The 16,554-nt window shown below is 32.4% G+C and overlaps 1 protein-coding gene and 1 long non-coding RNA gene across 2 annotated transcripts in view; one reads left to right on the top strand and one right to left on the bottom strand.

Annotated features, from left to right (window-relative positions):
* The window catches only part of LOC108805934 (choline/ethanolaminephosphotransferase 1), a 68,862-nt gene that overhangs the window by 26,192 nt on the left and 26,116 nt on the right, over positions 1–16,554 (top strand). The window lies entirely within an intron of this gene.
* Positions 5,231–6,314, bottom strand: LOC108811209 (uncharacterized). Its single transcript, XR_001943255.2, has 3 exons — positions 5,902–6,314; positions 5,667–5,779; positions 5,231–5,448 (listed from the first exon to the last, which is right to left on the bottom strand). It is a non-coding gene; the product is annotated as an uncharacterized LOC108811209 (long non-coding RNA).

The following is a 16,554-nucleotide window of genomic DNA, read 5'->3' as shown; positions in this document are numbered from 1 at the left end:
GAAAAGAGAGGTGACATGGGAGATGAGCCAGAGACAAAAGGAGATGAGTCATTAAGAGCTGAGAATGAGAGAGAGGAGACAGAGAGGGATGAACCAGAGAGGTATGAGGCAGAGAGGTATGAGGCCGAGAGGAAGAGGATTTGAAAAGGACACTGAAGATGGAACTTAGGAGCTTGAAGAACATGGTTGTGTGTGTTGTAGTGTTTGGTATTTTGTATAAGTTCTTTATGTAGCTTGGTTATAAATCTGCATTATCTGTGTAATAAGACATGTATTATGTAGTAAGAAGATGAACGTGTCATGTCTGAAACGTGTTTGCCTCTATTTTTTTTATTCACTGAAATAATTCCATTGATTATATGCCCATGGACAAGAAAAGAAAGGAGGGGGTGATCCTCAGTTCGAGAGAAACAAAGAAAAGGTTTTTGTAAAAACAGAGAAAAAAATGAGCAAAACCAGAGTCTCTTCTGAAAAAACAGATAAAAAAAGAAACAGCAGGGAGCTCTTCTTTATGCTGTCGATGCTCTATTTTAAACACCAAAAACAGTGGCTTTCGCATAAAAAAAAGTACCATTACCAAACAAAAGTCTTGGAGATAACACAAATTAGTTTCAAAACACATCAAACATAACCATAGCATATCCGAAGCATAGCATAATAAAAACTAGAAAAAGTCAGAAAAAACCAGAAAAAACATTTTAGTTGATCACTTGGCTAAGCATTGGTTGTTGGGAGCTTGTCTTGTTCTTCTTGGGTGGACGTTGAATCTCAACACCAATGCCAATACAGCCTCGTGTGTTGTGTCCAGCTGCTCCACATCTTCCACAATGGATGGTTCTTCTTGCTCTAGAAATTTTTGTTGGAGACTCTTGTGTAACCTTTGTTTTCTTCTTGCTCGGTGACTCGTTCTTCCCCTTTATCCTCTTAGGAATCTTCTTTCTTCCTAACGCTGAATCTGTATCTTCTGTTGTTGGAGGCACAATCACAGCCTCGTCAGTCTTGTTCCAAAAATTCACACCATGAACAGCCTCAATTGGTGTTTGGTATTGCATTCTCCACTTTGAAGTGAGATAGCAATCACCAATGTAATCCTCTTTCTTTCGCTTCTTCTCTACAATAACTTTCAGTGCATGACGACAAGGCAACCCAGAAATTTCCCATTTTCTACACGTACAACTACGCTCCAACATCTTTACTTTGTATGATGAGTTTTTCTCCTTCACTTCAAAGCTTTCATGACCACAAGGATATACCTGACACGGCCTGATCTTTGTCTGCTCTAGTTCCACTCTCTCCACTGCTTTAATACTAAACTTTCCTCTGTGTTTCATTGATATAACCTTTCTTGCCTCTATCCGAAGCATAGCTCTTCGGCGTATCGTCTCTAACATCTCCACAAATGGCATATATCTTGCAGGGTCTATGGCATGGTTAAAGGATTCAGATATGTTGTTACTTACATCATCACATGAAGATGTTGGTGAGAAGAAAGCAAGGCTGCAGTTTTTGGGATTCTTCATCATCATTGAGTTATAGACATCCATGTCGTATGCCTTAACTTCATCCACCCTTTTGTTGTATTGAGCTGTATTGTAACTCTTTGCGACCTTCCAAAACAATCCTTTCATGTCAGCTCTGTTAGGATATAGCTTCTTTAGGTTTGCGTAGATGTGTCTTGCACACATCCTATGCTCGACCCGTGGTAATAAATCTTCTACAGCATTTAACAACCCCTTTTGTCTGTCAGAAATCACAGTAAATCCATTACCATCTTGCAGGTTTAAGTCGATTTGCAGCTTCTCAATAAACCATCTCCAGTTGGGTTCATTTTCAACATCAACAACAGCCCAAGCAATGGGGAACATCTGGTTGTTGGCGTCTCTTCCGACTGCTGCTAACAGTTGACCTTTTGTTGTGCATTTAAGAAAGCATCCATCAAGACCAAAGATAGGTCTACAGTGGGAGGTCCATGTCTTCTTCAATGCAGCAAAACAGACATAGAATCTGTAAAATACATCACTACCATCGTCACTTTGGACTGTCTCTAGATGCACTGATGAGTCCTTATTCGACTCTAATAACTCAACTCTGTAATCTCTAAGCCGTGAGAACTCTAAGTCTTGCTCCTCTTTGATAATTTCTAATGCCCTTTTATTTGCGTTCCTGCACTGATCTATGGTTGCAGTTAACTCCCAACGCTTCTGAATATCTTCTAGAATCTCTTTCGGCATTAATTTAGGATTTTCCCTTATGTCATCAACGAACAACCCAGCAATAGCCTCTTGTGTAAGCAGTCTTGAACGTCCACTCCTCATGCAAGTGTGCTCTTTCATTAACACTTTAACTAGCCACTTCTGCAACGGTTCTTCATAAGAGCAGTAAATCTTCCACATACATTGTTCCTCTCCTTCTTCAGCTTCACTAGCACATTTCAATTCTGATTTGTCTTTCTCCCAACGCACATACTTAATATTCCACCTATGCTTTAGCACATAGTCAACCATAGCTTTTTTGAAAGCCTCCAAACTGTCAAAAGCTTGTCTTAATTTCAGATCACACTGCCTTTTATGTACCTCAAGTACCCTTCTTTCTCAACACCATCTTCATCATCGTCTGAACATACAGGTGTAGCATACTCATCAAAATCTTCATCAACAAAATCAGCCACATTCCTTTCTACTCTTGCTTCTTCATCAAATTGTTGCTCATTCCTCTCGGCCTCATATCTCTCTGCCTCTGAATCTGCCTCATACCTCTCTGTTTCATCCCTCTCTGGCTCATCTCCCATGTCGCCTCTCTTTCCTTCTTTCTTCTTCTTCGTTTTGTTTCTGCAAATCACGGTAACCCTAATAATTATTTTCCCCAAATTGTATGTTTAAGTCAAGGCAACAAAACTACGTAGTTTTGTCAAAAAGATTTTTTTTTTTTAAATTTGGTTCGTCACTAAACCGACCAAATCTGTTATAGGTTCGTGTGTGCCATGTCAGCACCCGAAGCTAGGTAAATCGAAATCAGGTACGGTTATGTAGTAATTAACCAGATTGCAAAAGTTTATGGTTGAAATTCAAAAAAAAGAATTAGTTCATGGTGTTTTCGGCTTGATCCGATAGTTCGTGTATGAAAACAATGGAGAGATCATGTTCATGATGGAATTGGCCGTTTTCCCCGAAAAAGAATGTCAAAAACTAGTTTATCAAAACGTTGATAAGCTTTTTTGTGCAGGGGCGGATCTACTGTGTGTAGGGAGGGGGCAGCTGTCCCCAGTAAAAATTTAGAGATTAATTTATGTGCAAAGGAAACTTTAATTATTCTGCAGTTCAAATGGTGAAACTCTTCATGTTACGCCCACTGATGTACAGTTTGAACAGCCAACTGCTCCGTTAAATATATGGGTCTCAATGTGAACCAGGACAAATGCAAAAGAAAAGTAGGATAAAACAAGAGAGATTTACGGTTTAAGTCACTTTATGACTTTGAATAACACAATAAGTCACTTTGTTATACTCAGACACTTTTTTAGTGATCAAATACCATTTTACCCTCTTCTTGTGTTGAGAATTTCATTTTGTGTTTGATTTCAAAAATTAATTTTGGGTTTTTGTTCTCCTCTTTTATCGAGAACACGCAGACAGAAAAAATAAACTGTTTTTTCTTCTCTTTTCCGACGACGGTGACGAACGAGATTTGATTCTCGTTGAATTTCCGAGATGACGAGGAGTGGGAGGTGACCGGGGGAAGAGCACTGTGTTGGTGAGTTCGATTTTAGGGGAAATCTGGGTTTTTTTTCCTCTCTTTTCTGACGAATCTTCTCTTTTCTGATGAAGGCGACGAACGAGATTTGACTTTCGTTGAGTTTTCGAGATGACGAGTAGTGGGAGGCGACCGGGTAAAGCACACTGTGTTGGTGAGTTCAATTTTGGGGAAAATCTGGGTTATATCAATAACTAGGGTTTCATAGATTTTAGGGAAAATCTGGGTTATATAGACCTTTCTAAATTGCATAAATGAACTCTCATAACCAAGCATCTGCTTTTTTCCTTTTTTGGCATATTTTTTAGCTATGGAAGAGATTTTGGCAAGATATAACAACAAAGATCTGTACTTTTTCTGAGAACTATAAGTTTAGATGGTGTTATCTTATCAGGTGAGATACTCATCTATTTATTCTACTGATTTGAAGCTGATGCTGGAGACAGGTGGAGAAGAAGAAGAAAAAGCTGAGTGGCAAATTCATATTTTGCATTAACGTGGTGGAGATTCATCTCAGAAACATAGGAGATGATAGCTTTGATGGTTCAGCCAATTGTTGGCAATTATGAAGCCACAAAAATATGATTTCAGCAATGAGATAGGTGTTTGCAGAAGAAAAGGTGATGAGATGTTTGTCTCGTACATATGGATAGTAATTTTACTGTACATATAAATCTTGTTTGAGAACTTGTACATATAAATTTTACTGTATATATAAATCTTCTGTGTATGGACTGGTCAGTTTACCATCAACTTGAACTCACTGTCTCAGTGTCCACATGGACTCCCTGTCTCAGTGTCCACATGTACGGAGAAGTAACATTGTTTGTATGAATACTTTTCCACCATTGTTTGTATAAAACATAGAAGTTACTAAATCTAGTACACACATGTGACATGTGCATGTTTTAACATAATGACATTAGAAAAGAGTATCCATGTGTACACTTCTTTCATGTACACCACCATTAAACTTATCTACATGTACACTATAAAGAATTATCCACATGTAACTCTTTAAACACATAATCAACATTGATACACATGGTTTAGCATTTACTTCTTCTAGTGACTCGGTTCTATACTCTTCTTTCATGTCTACACTTTTTGATTCATAAATAAATAATTGCAGTTTTGCCACTTTCAGAAGAAGTAGATAGCTGATTCTCATGTGAGACAGAACTTGATTAAACATCCATGTCATATTAAACATCATCTAGACTCTTCATAGTAAGCTCAAAGCTGATTAAACCTGGAAAATCAGAATGTGAGGGAACATGAAGTTGCTTTTGAGAGTCTTGGTGACTTTTTGTTACGTGTACACTATTTCACAACATCCATGTGTACACATATTTACATGTACACACATTTTACACAATGCATTATTACATATTACAAAAATGTGGTGTACACATGTACAATGTAATTTTGATGGACACATGTGCAATATAATTCTAATGTACACATGGATGGCATATAAGGTGGATGTGTATGTGCTTAAGGTACACATGTATTTACAAAGATATTTTTCAAATGTACATATCATTCAGACAACCATGACATCATAAAGCACAACAAATATGATTTGGAGTTTCCACACGATGAATATGGCAAAAAATATGAATACATATACAACATAATCTTTATGAAGTCACAGAACCTGAGCTGGACAGCTGGAAAACAGCAGACATCTTGTTTCTGATTCCACATAAGAGCAAAAACAAAATACACAAATTAATAAGTGGCATCAAATCCAGACAACTAGAGAGAACAAGAATAAAAAAGCACAATACACTCGCCAAACAAACATTGGTGCTGAAACATAGTTTCAGGAAAGCCAGAGAGAAACATGTTTCATGTAATCAAATAGACACATAGAACTCTAAGAAAAAGCAATCAGTAAAAAGAAAACTTACATCTTCCTTCCATTACATTGATTGACCTGCGTCTTCTTCTTCTCAATCTATTATCTAATCTTCTTCTCTGTTTCAGCAAGCTGTGGTTGATGATGAGGATTCGAAAGACGCAGCTGTATAAGAACTAATTCAATTAAACACCTAATAATTCTGGGAAGTTTGTGCAACCAATGGAATCAAATAAAAAATTGAAATTTTCGAACAGCAATTCAAAAAAAAAAATTGAAATTTTCACCTCTATCTAGTTTTCTTTGTTTTTCTCAGCTGTGAGTTCTCTGTCTCCCGTCTACACGTAACTGCCGCCGTCGTCTTCATATCTGTCGTTGTTTATGCCTATGTCACCACTGTCTATGTGTCCGCCATTGCCACTGTGACTCCTCAATGGCTTTACTAACCACCACTCCTGTTGATAACCCATATGAAGAAGAAGACGGTAAAGATGGAGTTCGAGGAGATCCTCCTCCGCCGTTGCTTAAAGGATTCGACAGTAGTCCTGATACTGAAAGTGGAGGGTTTTAAGTAGGGGATTTAGGAGAAATAATTGGTGTGATAGGAGATTGTTGAGGAGTAAGAGGAGCGGAAGATGGAAGACGAGATGTGAGATAAGTGGTTGGCGGCGGAGGAGAGGAACAAGATGTGGTGGGAGAAAAAAAAGATATGATATCTCTAATTATTTAGAGAGAAGGATATAATTGACATTTAATGTTTCTCTTTTTTTTTGGTATCAAAGGAATGGTTTGACAAAGTGCTTCAGTAGAAGAATGTGACCTAGTGTGATATTCTAAAGAGGAAAAGTGACCCGTGCTGTAAATATTTCTAAAGAGGAAAAGTGACCTTTAATTATTCTGCAGTTCAAATGGTGAAACTCTTCATGTTACGCCCACTGGTGTACAGTTTGAACAGCCAACTGCTCCGTTAAATATATGGGTCTCAATGTGAACCAGGACAAATGCAAAAGAAAAGTAGGATAAAACAATATGCAGATTCATCTGCATTTACCTCCCATTCAACATAAAAAAAAAAAATAAAAAAAAATAAATGGGACTGTATGCAGGATGAATATGTGTGAAAAAATATTGTTCCGCATTAACAAAGATAAAAGGGGTGGACAATATGTAGAGACCCAATAAATATTGTCTTTTAATTTTCTTTTTTTGCGTGAACTGTTTTTCAATCATCTATTTACTTTTATATTATATATAATATTTTTATGAATTTATGTATGTTATTTATATTATGTATATCATCTGCATATATTTATAAATAATATATTTTATAATTAATAAGTATTTAAAATTTTATTATTTGTACTATAACACATGCATGTATTTTAATCGAATGTTTAATTATTTTTTTCAGTTTGTCTCTTATATCTATTTTCATATCATTAAATTAGTATTATTTCAAATTTATAGATGTGGCATCTAACTGTGGACAAAACGTGAAATTTAATACATGTTTTGCATTTGATTTTTATTTGTTATGTTTCATCTGTGTTTTATAAATAAGTAATAAATATTTTTAAATAATTTAAAATTTCATTATATTTATTAAATTGACGATATTTATTGTTTATTTTTCAACATGATATTTATTACTTATTTATAATAATTTATGTTTTATTTACATACTTAATTTTTATTTTAAAAATCAATATTCATTTAAATATAAGATTTTATTAAATTAGTTTGATATGCATTTGTTCTCTTTGATCTGCATGATCTGCATTTATTCTGCTTCATTTGCATTTATATCTGAACTGAATTTTTTGATCTGCATCATCCATTCGAAGCCATATATGTTTTCGGGTTTTATTATGATTTTTTTTTCTTATATGTTATACCCTCTGTTTTTTGTCCACCTGTCGTATCCATTGTTTTCTTTGCGTTGCATTTACTGATTTACTTTAGTATTTTTGTTCATTAGCTCTTTGTCATTCAAATTCTGTTTTATTTTTCAATTTTTGTTCTTAACAACTTATTTCATTATTTTCTATTTCATTTTGTTTTTCATGAACTCGTTATAATTCTTGAAATTTTTTATTTTGGTTGTATTAGTTTAATTTTCTTTTAAAGTTTTTCTTTAAAAATATAAAGATATGTGTAATAATATTAAATAAAAATAAAAATACTTCCTCCATTTCATAACAAGTGTTATTCTAACATTTTTTCTTGTTATATAAAAAGTGTCACTTTATAATTCGAATGTAAATTATATTTATTTTCAGCTGAAAATTAATTGCAAACTTATATTTACTTTCAGTTAAAAATTAATTGCAAATTGTATTGATTTTATAAATAAATAAATTTATCTCAAATATTAATGGTCAGAAATGTGTAATTAATAACAATTTACATATATTTCTGTCACTTTCTTAATCTGTGTGAAAAATATCAAAGTAATAGTACTTATTTAGAAACGAATGGAGTATTAATTAACTAATTTATTAATTTAATATGACCCTCGTAAAATTATTTTCTGGATCCCCTGTTTTTGTGTAGCAAACCTCCCTATGACTTACTTATCAAATAGAAACTCATGTTGTCATTAAAGAGCGGTTTTCTGGCTAACACATATCATCCTGATCGGCGTTGTCGTCTTGCTTCTGATGAGTCTGGAAACCTATTCCATCTATTACTCTATATCTCTTCTCTCTCTTCGTCGAAGCTCAAGAATAATTAGATTCATTGTTTTCAATTTTTTGGTTTATGAGACATTCTGTAGGTAAATTGATACAGTATTCATATATGGGCTTGGTTCATTTTAGTTATCTTTTGCGTGTGCGTATTTGGGCTACAAATCGGAAAATGGCCATTACGACTGTATTATTCTTTTTCTTTTCTTTTTTCTTTTTTCACTCATGCTCTGTAATAAAATCTTTATTTTTTAACACAATAATAAAATCTTTATAAACAAACAAAAAAACATAAATGGATTAAGTGGACCAGCAACATATAAAATTTCTTTTAAAAAGGTATAGACATCCATTTTTCTTTTGTGGCGGATGTGAATTCTGACCGGCCTAGAGGAATTTTAAAACCACCAAAAAAGATCAGCCACATATCTCATTGATTTAATAAGATGATATATCCAGAAGTAGATTGCATGTGTAAAGAACAATTTAAAGTTCTTTAACCCCCGCCCAAAGTTGATTTATGCTGGTAAAAGAACATTATACAGTTTGTTTGTTTCATAGAGGGAATCCAAAATACAAAGAAAAATAAAGATCTGTTCGTACGAATGTGTAAACATATAATATGAATGGATATGTATGTCTTCATCTTTTTTCTGTCACGATGTATGTCTTCATCTGAAAATGGAGAGGCATGATTTGCTTTAAGCACAATATTATCTAGAATTGATTCGTGGGGAAGTTTTTTTCACTCATAAAGGAAAATAATATAATAAAACATATATCCTTAATCATATTTTGGACGGCATTACAGGATTTTTACCCCTGGTTACGAATGTGACTTGGAAAATTCAAGGTGCCAATATAGACCACAGTCTGTGAACCAATCTAGCTTGGTTACGGGAATGGGTAAATGCATTATACTTCCTACCAAGAACATCTCCTATCCCATTCTATTTTTACTCTAAAATCTATCCTATTAAAAGTGAAGTACAAATAAGATATAACCCTTAATTTTTCTTAATATTTACCAACTTGTGCCATTCTCTTTAATAATAACTATCTATTTAAAATTATCATTAACTATCTATCTACCTAAATATTCTCTAACCATAAAAGAAATAATTTATTCAACAAAAAAAAGAAATTTGGAATATGCCAACGTGAATCACTTTTGAGAACCATCATTATTTATAATTTTTAAACAACCTTATAAATTTAAAGTATATAAAAGAAATAATATCAACTATTAAATTTTTTAAAGTTACAAAACAACATAATATATCAATAATAAATTTAACTATTTATCAATTAAAATATTTGTAAGTTGATCACCTATTTAACTGATTTCAAATTTGTCCCAAAACAACATAATATACTAATAATACATTTAGCTCAACATAATATATCTAATCTATTAAAACTGAAGTACAAATAGTACTTAATCTGAGTTTTCCACAAATATTACATCTTTATGCCACTGCGTTTAAAACATAGAGTTTTGCTTAATTATACACTCATTAACAAAGCCCAATCCGATTTTTTACTACAACTTAATGGGCTACTATTTTTACTTAATCTATAACTGAACCTAATTATCTTATATATAACCATCTCTAATATCTAACCATCTCTAACCATAAAATTAGATTTTAATATAGACATAAAATTTTATATCTTAAGAGTTTGTATAATCCATTGCCAAATTCACATATGAAAAAACTAAAATCAAAAACTAATATTTGTCAATGATTATGTATTACATTATATATTCTGAGAATAAACCAGTCGGTTTGTTTAATCTATCGCCCAATTTACCTTCAATTAAAAACCATTAGGCTAGCATATTTATTTAATTCTTAAAATAATTTAAGAACCTTTACCCAAATCTATATAAAATCTTAAATTTCAAACATAAATTCGGGATTTATAAAAGATTTTACGCAATATATTTTGCACCTATCACTAAAGCGATAATATCAATTAAAATCTTTTTAGTTACATCAACTAGGGCTGGGCAAAAAATCCGAACCCGAAAAACCAAACCGAACCTGATCCGAAAAAGTAGCATCGAACCCGAACCAAAATTGATTAAATATCCGAACGGATTCAAAATTTCGGTATTTAAAGAACCGAAACCGAACCCGATCCGAACCGAAATATTTTGGGTACCTGAATGTATCCGAAATAAATTTATATACTTAAATATATACATTATTTTATATATAATGTATATTAAAAATATTAAAAATATATAAGATACCTTTAATTTTTCCAAAATACTCGGAAAATATATGCAAATAGTCAAAAGTAAATGTTTAAAATAGCTAAAGTATACTGAAAACATCAAAATAGTTAAATATCTATTGATTATTTATCCAAATATTCAAAGAAAACCAATTTATATGTTAAATTAAGGTACTTTGACATATATGTTATGAAAATTTATATGTAATATATTATTCTTTTTTTATAGATTTTGACAATTTAAAGTATATAATGAATTTTGAAAATTTAAAAACATTTTAAATGGGTTATCCGAACCCGAACCAAACCCGCAAAGATCCGAACCGAACCCGAACCAAAATTTATAAATATCCGAATGGGACTAAAATCTTTGACCCCGAAAACTCGAAACCGGAATGGACTGAACCGAAATCCGAATGGGTACCCGAACACCCAGCCCTGTCATCAACTAATTATTTCTCATGTTTTAAATTTTGTAGTTACTTAATATTAACCCCCTACATTTAAGCTATCACGTTTAAATGTAATTGAAAAATACTGACTGATCACGGAATCTTAGCTACGTGATAAACAAATTAGACACAAAAAAAATCTTTGAAAAAATTGAATCATTAGGTATATTTCTAATCTACACAACTTGCTCATCAAGTTTTTTAATTAATAGATTTATATTAAATTCTCATCGATATCTAACCTTTATATATATATATATATATATATTGTTAACATAATAATCCCCTACATTTAAGCTCTCACTTTTAAACTGATTTCAAAATACTTTCTACTCACAGATTCATATTGTGATAATCAGAAAATTAAACAGGAAAATAGTTGTAAATATTCGCTGCATTAAATATATTCCTAATATACATAGAACTTTTTCATCAAGTTTTCTAATTAATATTATTTAATATTAATATTCAAATCTCATCAATATTTAACTTATTTATCTATATATACACTTCGTTCAACGTTAAAGAACATCATTCACTTTTCAAAGAAAACCAAAGCAAAAAAATGATGACCAATGCAATTCTCAACCATGTCAAAAACTTGAAGCCATACAAGAGTGAATGGCGATCTCAAGTGAAATTGCTATATTCCTGACAACAAACCACTTCATTCGGTGAAAAGACCCTTCAGATGGTTCTAACCGATGAACATGTAAGTTTCAAAACACAAACAATCACTTCTTAGGTATTCATTTGTTACTGTTTAAGAACTATATAATTATAACTCTATAATATAATTTAAATTACAAAAGTTTTAATATAATTTAATAAAACACGCTGAAATAAACTTAGTATTCAGATATTTTACACTTTAATGTTTACATAACCAAGTAAAATTTATAGTTGTACAACAAAAATAAAAATGCATCTTCACGGTTTAAAACGGAACACTGGACAAGCTATAAAATATACATCAATCCTAAAACTCAATAAACTATGAATTAGTAACATGAATGTATAACATATTATTACACGGAACATACACCCGTGCGGGCGCACGGGTCCAAAATCTAGTAGAGTTTAAAGTAAAAGTGTTCAAATGATATTTTATATCTCATTCTATAACAGAATGAAAAATAGATTTATTTAAAACATATAATAAGTTTTTTTTTGTTCTTCACTTTTTTTTATTTAAAATAGAATATTATTGGAGTAAACTCCAACTCTATGATAGAATCACTGTATTTTAAAGTAAAAAAGTAGAGTAAACTATTAGAGATAGTCTTGGAGAGAGAGATTTATGAACTATTATTACACCCTAGATATAATAGAACGAGTAAAGCGTTTTGGATCTAATTCACTTCTCTCAAAACTGTTTATGAAAAATAATAATTAAATAATCCAAATCGAAATGGAAATTCCAACGTTTTGAAATTGACATCTGCTGACGCCAGTTCGCAGCAGTTAGGTTCAAAGGTGCCAATGATTTAGTTCTATTGATTAAATATACACGAAATCAATTCTGCATTTGTTTTGCCTCCGGGGTCACTTATTTCTAACATATTTTATACATTTTCTTGTCGCTTACCAATTGGCTTCTTCGTGCTGGGCTCATCAAAGATAATTTGTGGCTCTCCTTAGTGAAAATATAATATTAAATCTTTTTGTAAAGCTGAAAGTTGTTTTAATTTAATATATATTAATTTTGTGGTTTTGATGCCATGTTGAATGGTTTGGATAATCTGCCTCTTCGAGTCAAATTCGACTACTACATACTATACTGCCTCTTCTCCCTAAAACAGCGACTCCAAGTAGTGATCAAATTTCATCGGTAAGTACAAAACTGTCATACAAAACAATACGAAAACCAAAAAGAAAACAATGGGAAAAACCTAGTAAGTAGATTGAAGGTATCTTTTTTTAAATAGGATGTCTTCGGCTGTAAATTTTTGCAAACTTTTATGAATATTGTATCAGTTTATAAAACCAAAATAAATTTGAATATAGTTGTATATAGGCATAATGTAAATTGACTAAAATATTTTAACTACAATTTTATATATTTTTAATAGTTGGATCGAAAGCTATATTCAGCTATCTGTTGTCTATAATATTACACACGTATATTATTAAATTGAACTAATGTGATAAAAATATTATTTTCATGTAAGAGACTTTTTATAATTTCTCTGTTTTCAATGGTAGAAATCAGTGTTTTTAAAACATAATTCAATGATTCTAGTAAACTTTGTTATCAATTTGTCAGTCTTTTTTTTAAAACATAATCTGTTGTAGATTATGATTTAAGCAAGTAACACATTCAGACTCTTTTTGATATATATCTGAAAAATGAAAAGCAAAAGCCTAAGTCCTTTATTATATTAATACGGACGGATAGAGACGCATTACGGTATTATGGCACGTCTTCTAGTTACAAAATAAGACAAACGGCATCTTAATACTAGGTTAGGTAACACTCACCTGAATTGACCGTGACCTATTATCCTATTTCAATTAATTAAACTATATGCGTATAAATTGTTCAAATGTGTCTGATTGATGGATGGGCTAATTGAAATTCAAAAAAAAATATCCTGAATATTTAACTAATTTTTGTCAGATTAACACGTGTCGACCGAACACACAGCAAATAACTGGCAAAATCGTTTACGTATTTAATTAGATAGGTTACACCCCAAGATCTTAATTAAAATATTTAGTTGGGAAAGTGTGAGTGGATCACTAGCTACCTCGAATATCTTAATTGCTTAACCCAATTCAGAAGACGCTTAATTAAATCACTAAGTTAATCATCAAGTAGATGAGGTGCCGTACGTATGCACGGTTATTTTGTCAAGTTTTTTTTTCTTTTTTTTTATAATCATGTGAAATTTAAAAGTTTTCTAGTTTCAAAAAGAAATTTCATAAATTCTTGCATCCGTATACATATCGACGATTAATCTATTTATCGCAGTTAGGTGGCCAATACTACTAGAATCTAGGACGAAAGCTTCAGTTGGAATTTTTTTTTTCAACTTGTAAATTTTTTAAATTTGGTAGCAATGTGAAATATTAGAGATGAATGAATAAATACATAAAAGTTCGATAAAAATGAATTAATCAAAAATCAAAATTTTTCTTCTTGTTGGATTTGAAAGTACGTGTGTCTTACAACCACATCATGTATGTGTGTAGTCTGTAGATAAGATGACTTAGTACATGTAATATTAGTTTTTTAAATTACAATATATATATATATATAATCAAACTTTGGAATAGCAGTAAAACCTAAAATTTATATTGAATGTAATATGTTTGCACGTGTGATATGTTTATAAATATATATTAAATGTTTATAAATGTATCACTTATATATGATTGCTGTCTTGTTTCTAAATTATTTTTGACATATAAAAATGAGCATCAGTTGCATTATTTATAAATTATTCATTTGTTTTGTTTGATCTTATATAGTGTATATATGTTTGATTGTAGGACCACCTAAACTGGTTCATATCGATTTTTGCTCTAAACATAGTTTATAATTATTGTAATAGCTATGTAAATTATAATGTCAATACGAAATTATTTCTAAAAGTTAAGTTTTCGTGAAACTATGACTAAATTTTCTACGTGATTTAAATAATTATACTTGATATCATTTTTTCTAAACAGAGAAAACATATATAGAAATCTTTTAGAGATTGCTTTTTTAGGGTAAGTGTCATCCTCTATTAGTCAAAAAAAAAGTGTCATCCTCTAGAGGAGTATTTGAGGCATACAACGAAGATGGATCGACAGTGTTGATTCAACACACAACACAAGTTTAAGCATGAAGAGGGCAAAAAACGTTTATCCTCTTTGGTCCAATCAAACATATGTAAATGCGAGGCTGCTTTGTAGTGAAGTGGGGGAAGTGGAGACAGTCGTCATAATATTATTGCAAAATGTTACCCTTTAACAATCAAATTGAACCGTAGGGTCACTGGCTCTTCTTAGTGTCTCTCTAAATTGGTATATATATTTTTTTTTTGTTTTTTGCTTAAAAAACTTTACTCTTTTGCATTCGTTAATGGGTATATATTGAAACTTTGAAAGCTACCAAATAATAGAAACATGAAATTTTGTTTTCGTTCTTTGTCATAAAATTAGAAATTATCCGGTAACGCGTGCTGAACACAGTCCCTCTTTGTAATGTCCTTTCACATGAAAACTTTTTACCTCACAACGTCGAACGGATTTTTTTTAACGGCTTTATTAATTTTTTTAAACGTGTACAATGCAAAAAATAAATAAATAAAATAAATTAAATAAAAACAGAAATGTACCGCAATCAACCTGTTTACTAAACCCGGACAAACTAGAAACCCTAGTTTGAAAGCGAAAAGCAAAAGAGGTAACAGCCACCACCGAATGTAACCCGCCATAATCTTCCTCCAAAAGGTGCTACGTCAACTGTTGTTTATCGCCTGAACTGGAGCACCGGAGTTTAAACAAGCCAGAAAATGGAGTAGCTTCCGTTGGAAAGGTGATCGGAAAAGTAAGGAAGCACACAGAAGTGCCACCAGACGAAATAGAAAAGCACCACTGAAAAGGAGAATCTGAAAAAATAGAGAGACAGTGCCAAAAGGTTACAAAGACCACCATATCTAGTCGGCTTCGCCGGTACATAGTAGACGCTTTTATAGATCTAGACCACACTCCATGACCCACTCTACTCCACCGCCTCCAACAGTCCACCAACTCGAGCCTAGTCCATCCTCAAAATAGACATGGAAGTCAAAGGGTGAAACCACCGGAGGTCCAAATCTAGGGAAACTAGCCCCTCAACGTCAAGACCCAACTCTAGTGAGACCCGATCTAGCCCGCCTCTTCATCGGAAAGCACTTCACCGCCGTAGATCTAGAAGAGAGAACCGGAGAGAGCTTGAGGTCCATGCGACAGATCAGACCCCTCAGATCTGAATGTGTAGCCAGAGTTCGGCCAACCTCCAGACCACCCCGCAACCACCACCGCCGAGAGAAAACTCCATCCTACAAACCATCACTTAAGATTTCGAAAGCCTGCATTGACACACGGTGCAAAGTGGAGGAGGTGAGACGCAGAAAGGAGGCCTTCTCCTGGTGATGACGGTCGGAACCGACACCGGAGAGGCAAAACACTATTCGCCGGTAATCAGCTAGAGAGATAAAAAATTTAGAGAGAGTTATCATATAACTAATTGATATGTTTTGCCCAACTTGCAAAATATTTCAGCTACCAGTCCCTTGACCGGATTTTTTTTCTCTTGATTATGTTTAAGAACAAATTCTCTAGATGAATATATGGTCCATGAGAAAGGAAAAATATGCGGGGTTTGCTTCATCGAATACAATTTCATTTTTCGATATGTATTTATAGTATATACAAACTATTGAAGGTAACAGATATGAGATCTTTGTAAAAAAAAGACATATATGAGATTAAGAAGATTCTAGTGCACATTTTCAAATCAATTACCGGATTATATGAATGTATTTTGGTATGATTGTTCAAATAGTCTCTTGTGATGAATATT

The sequence above is a fragment of the Raphanus sativus genome, chromosome 6 (genome assembly GCF_000801105.2).
Source record: "Raphanus sativus cultivar WK10039 chromosome 6, ASM80110v3, whole genome shotgun sequence".
In the NCBI taxonomy this organism is placed as follows: Eukaryota; Viridiplantae; Streptophyta; class Magnoliopsida; order Brassicales; family Brassicaceae; genus Raphanus; species Raphanus sativus.
This window is presented reverse-complemented; position numbering and strand designations above follow the sequence as displayed.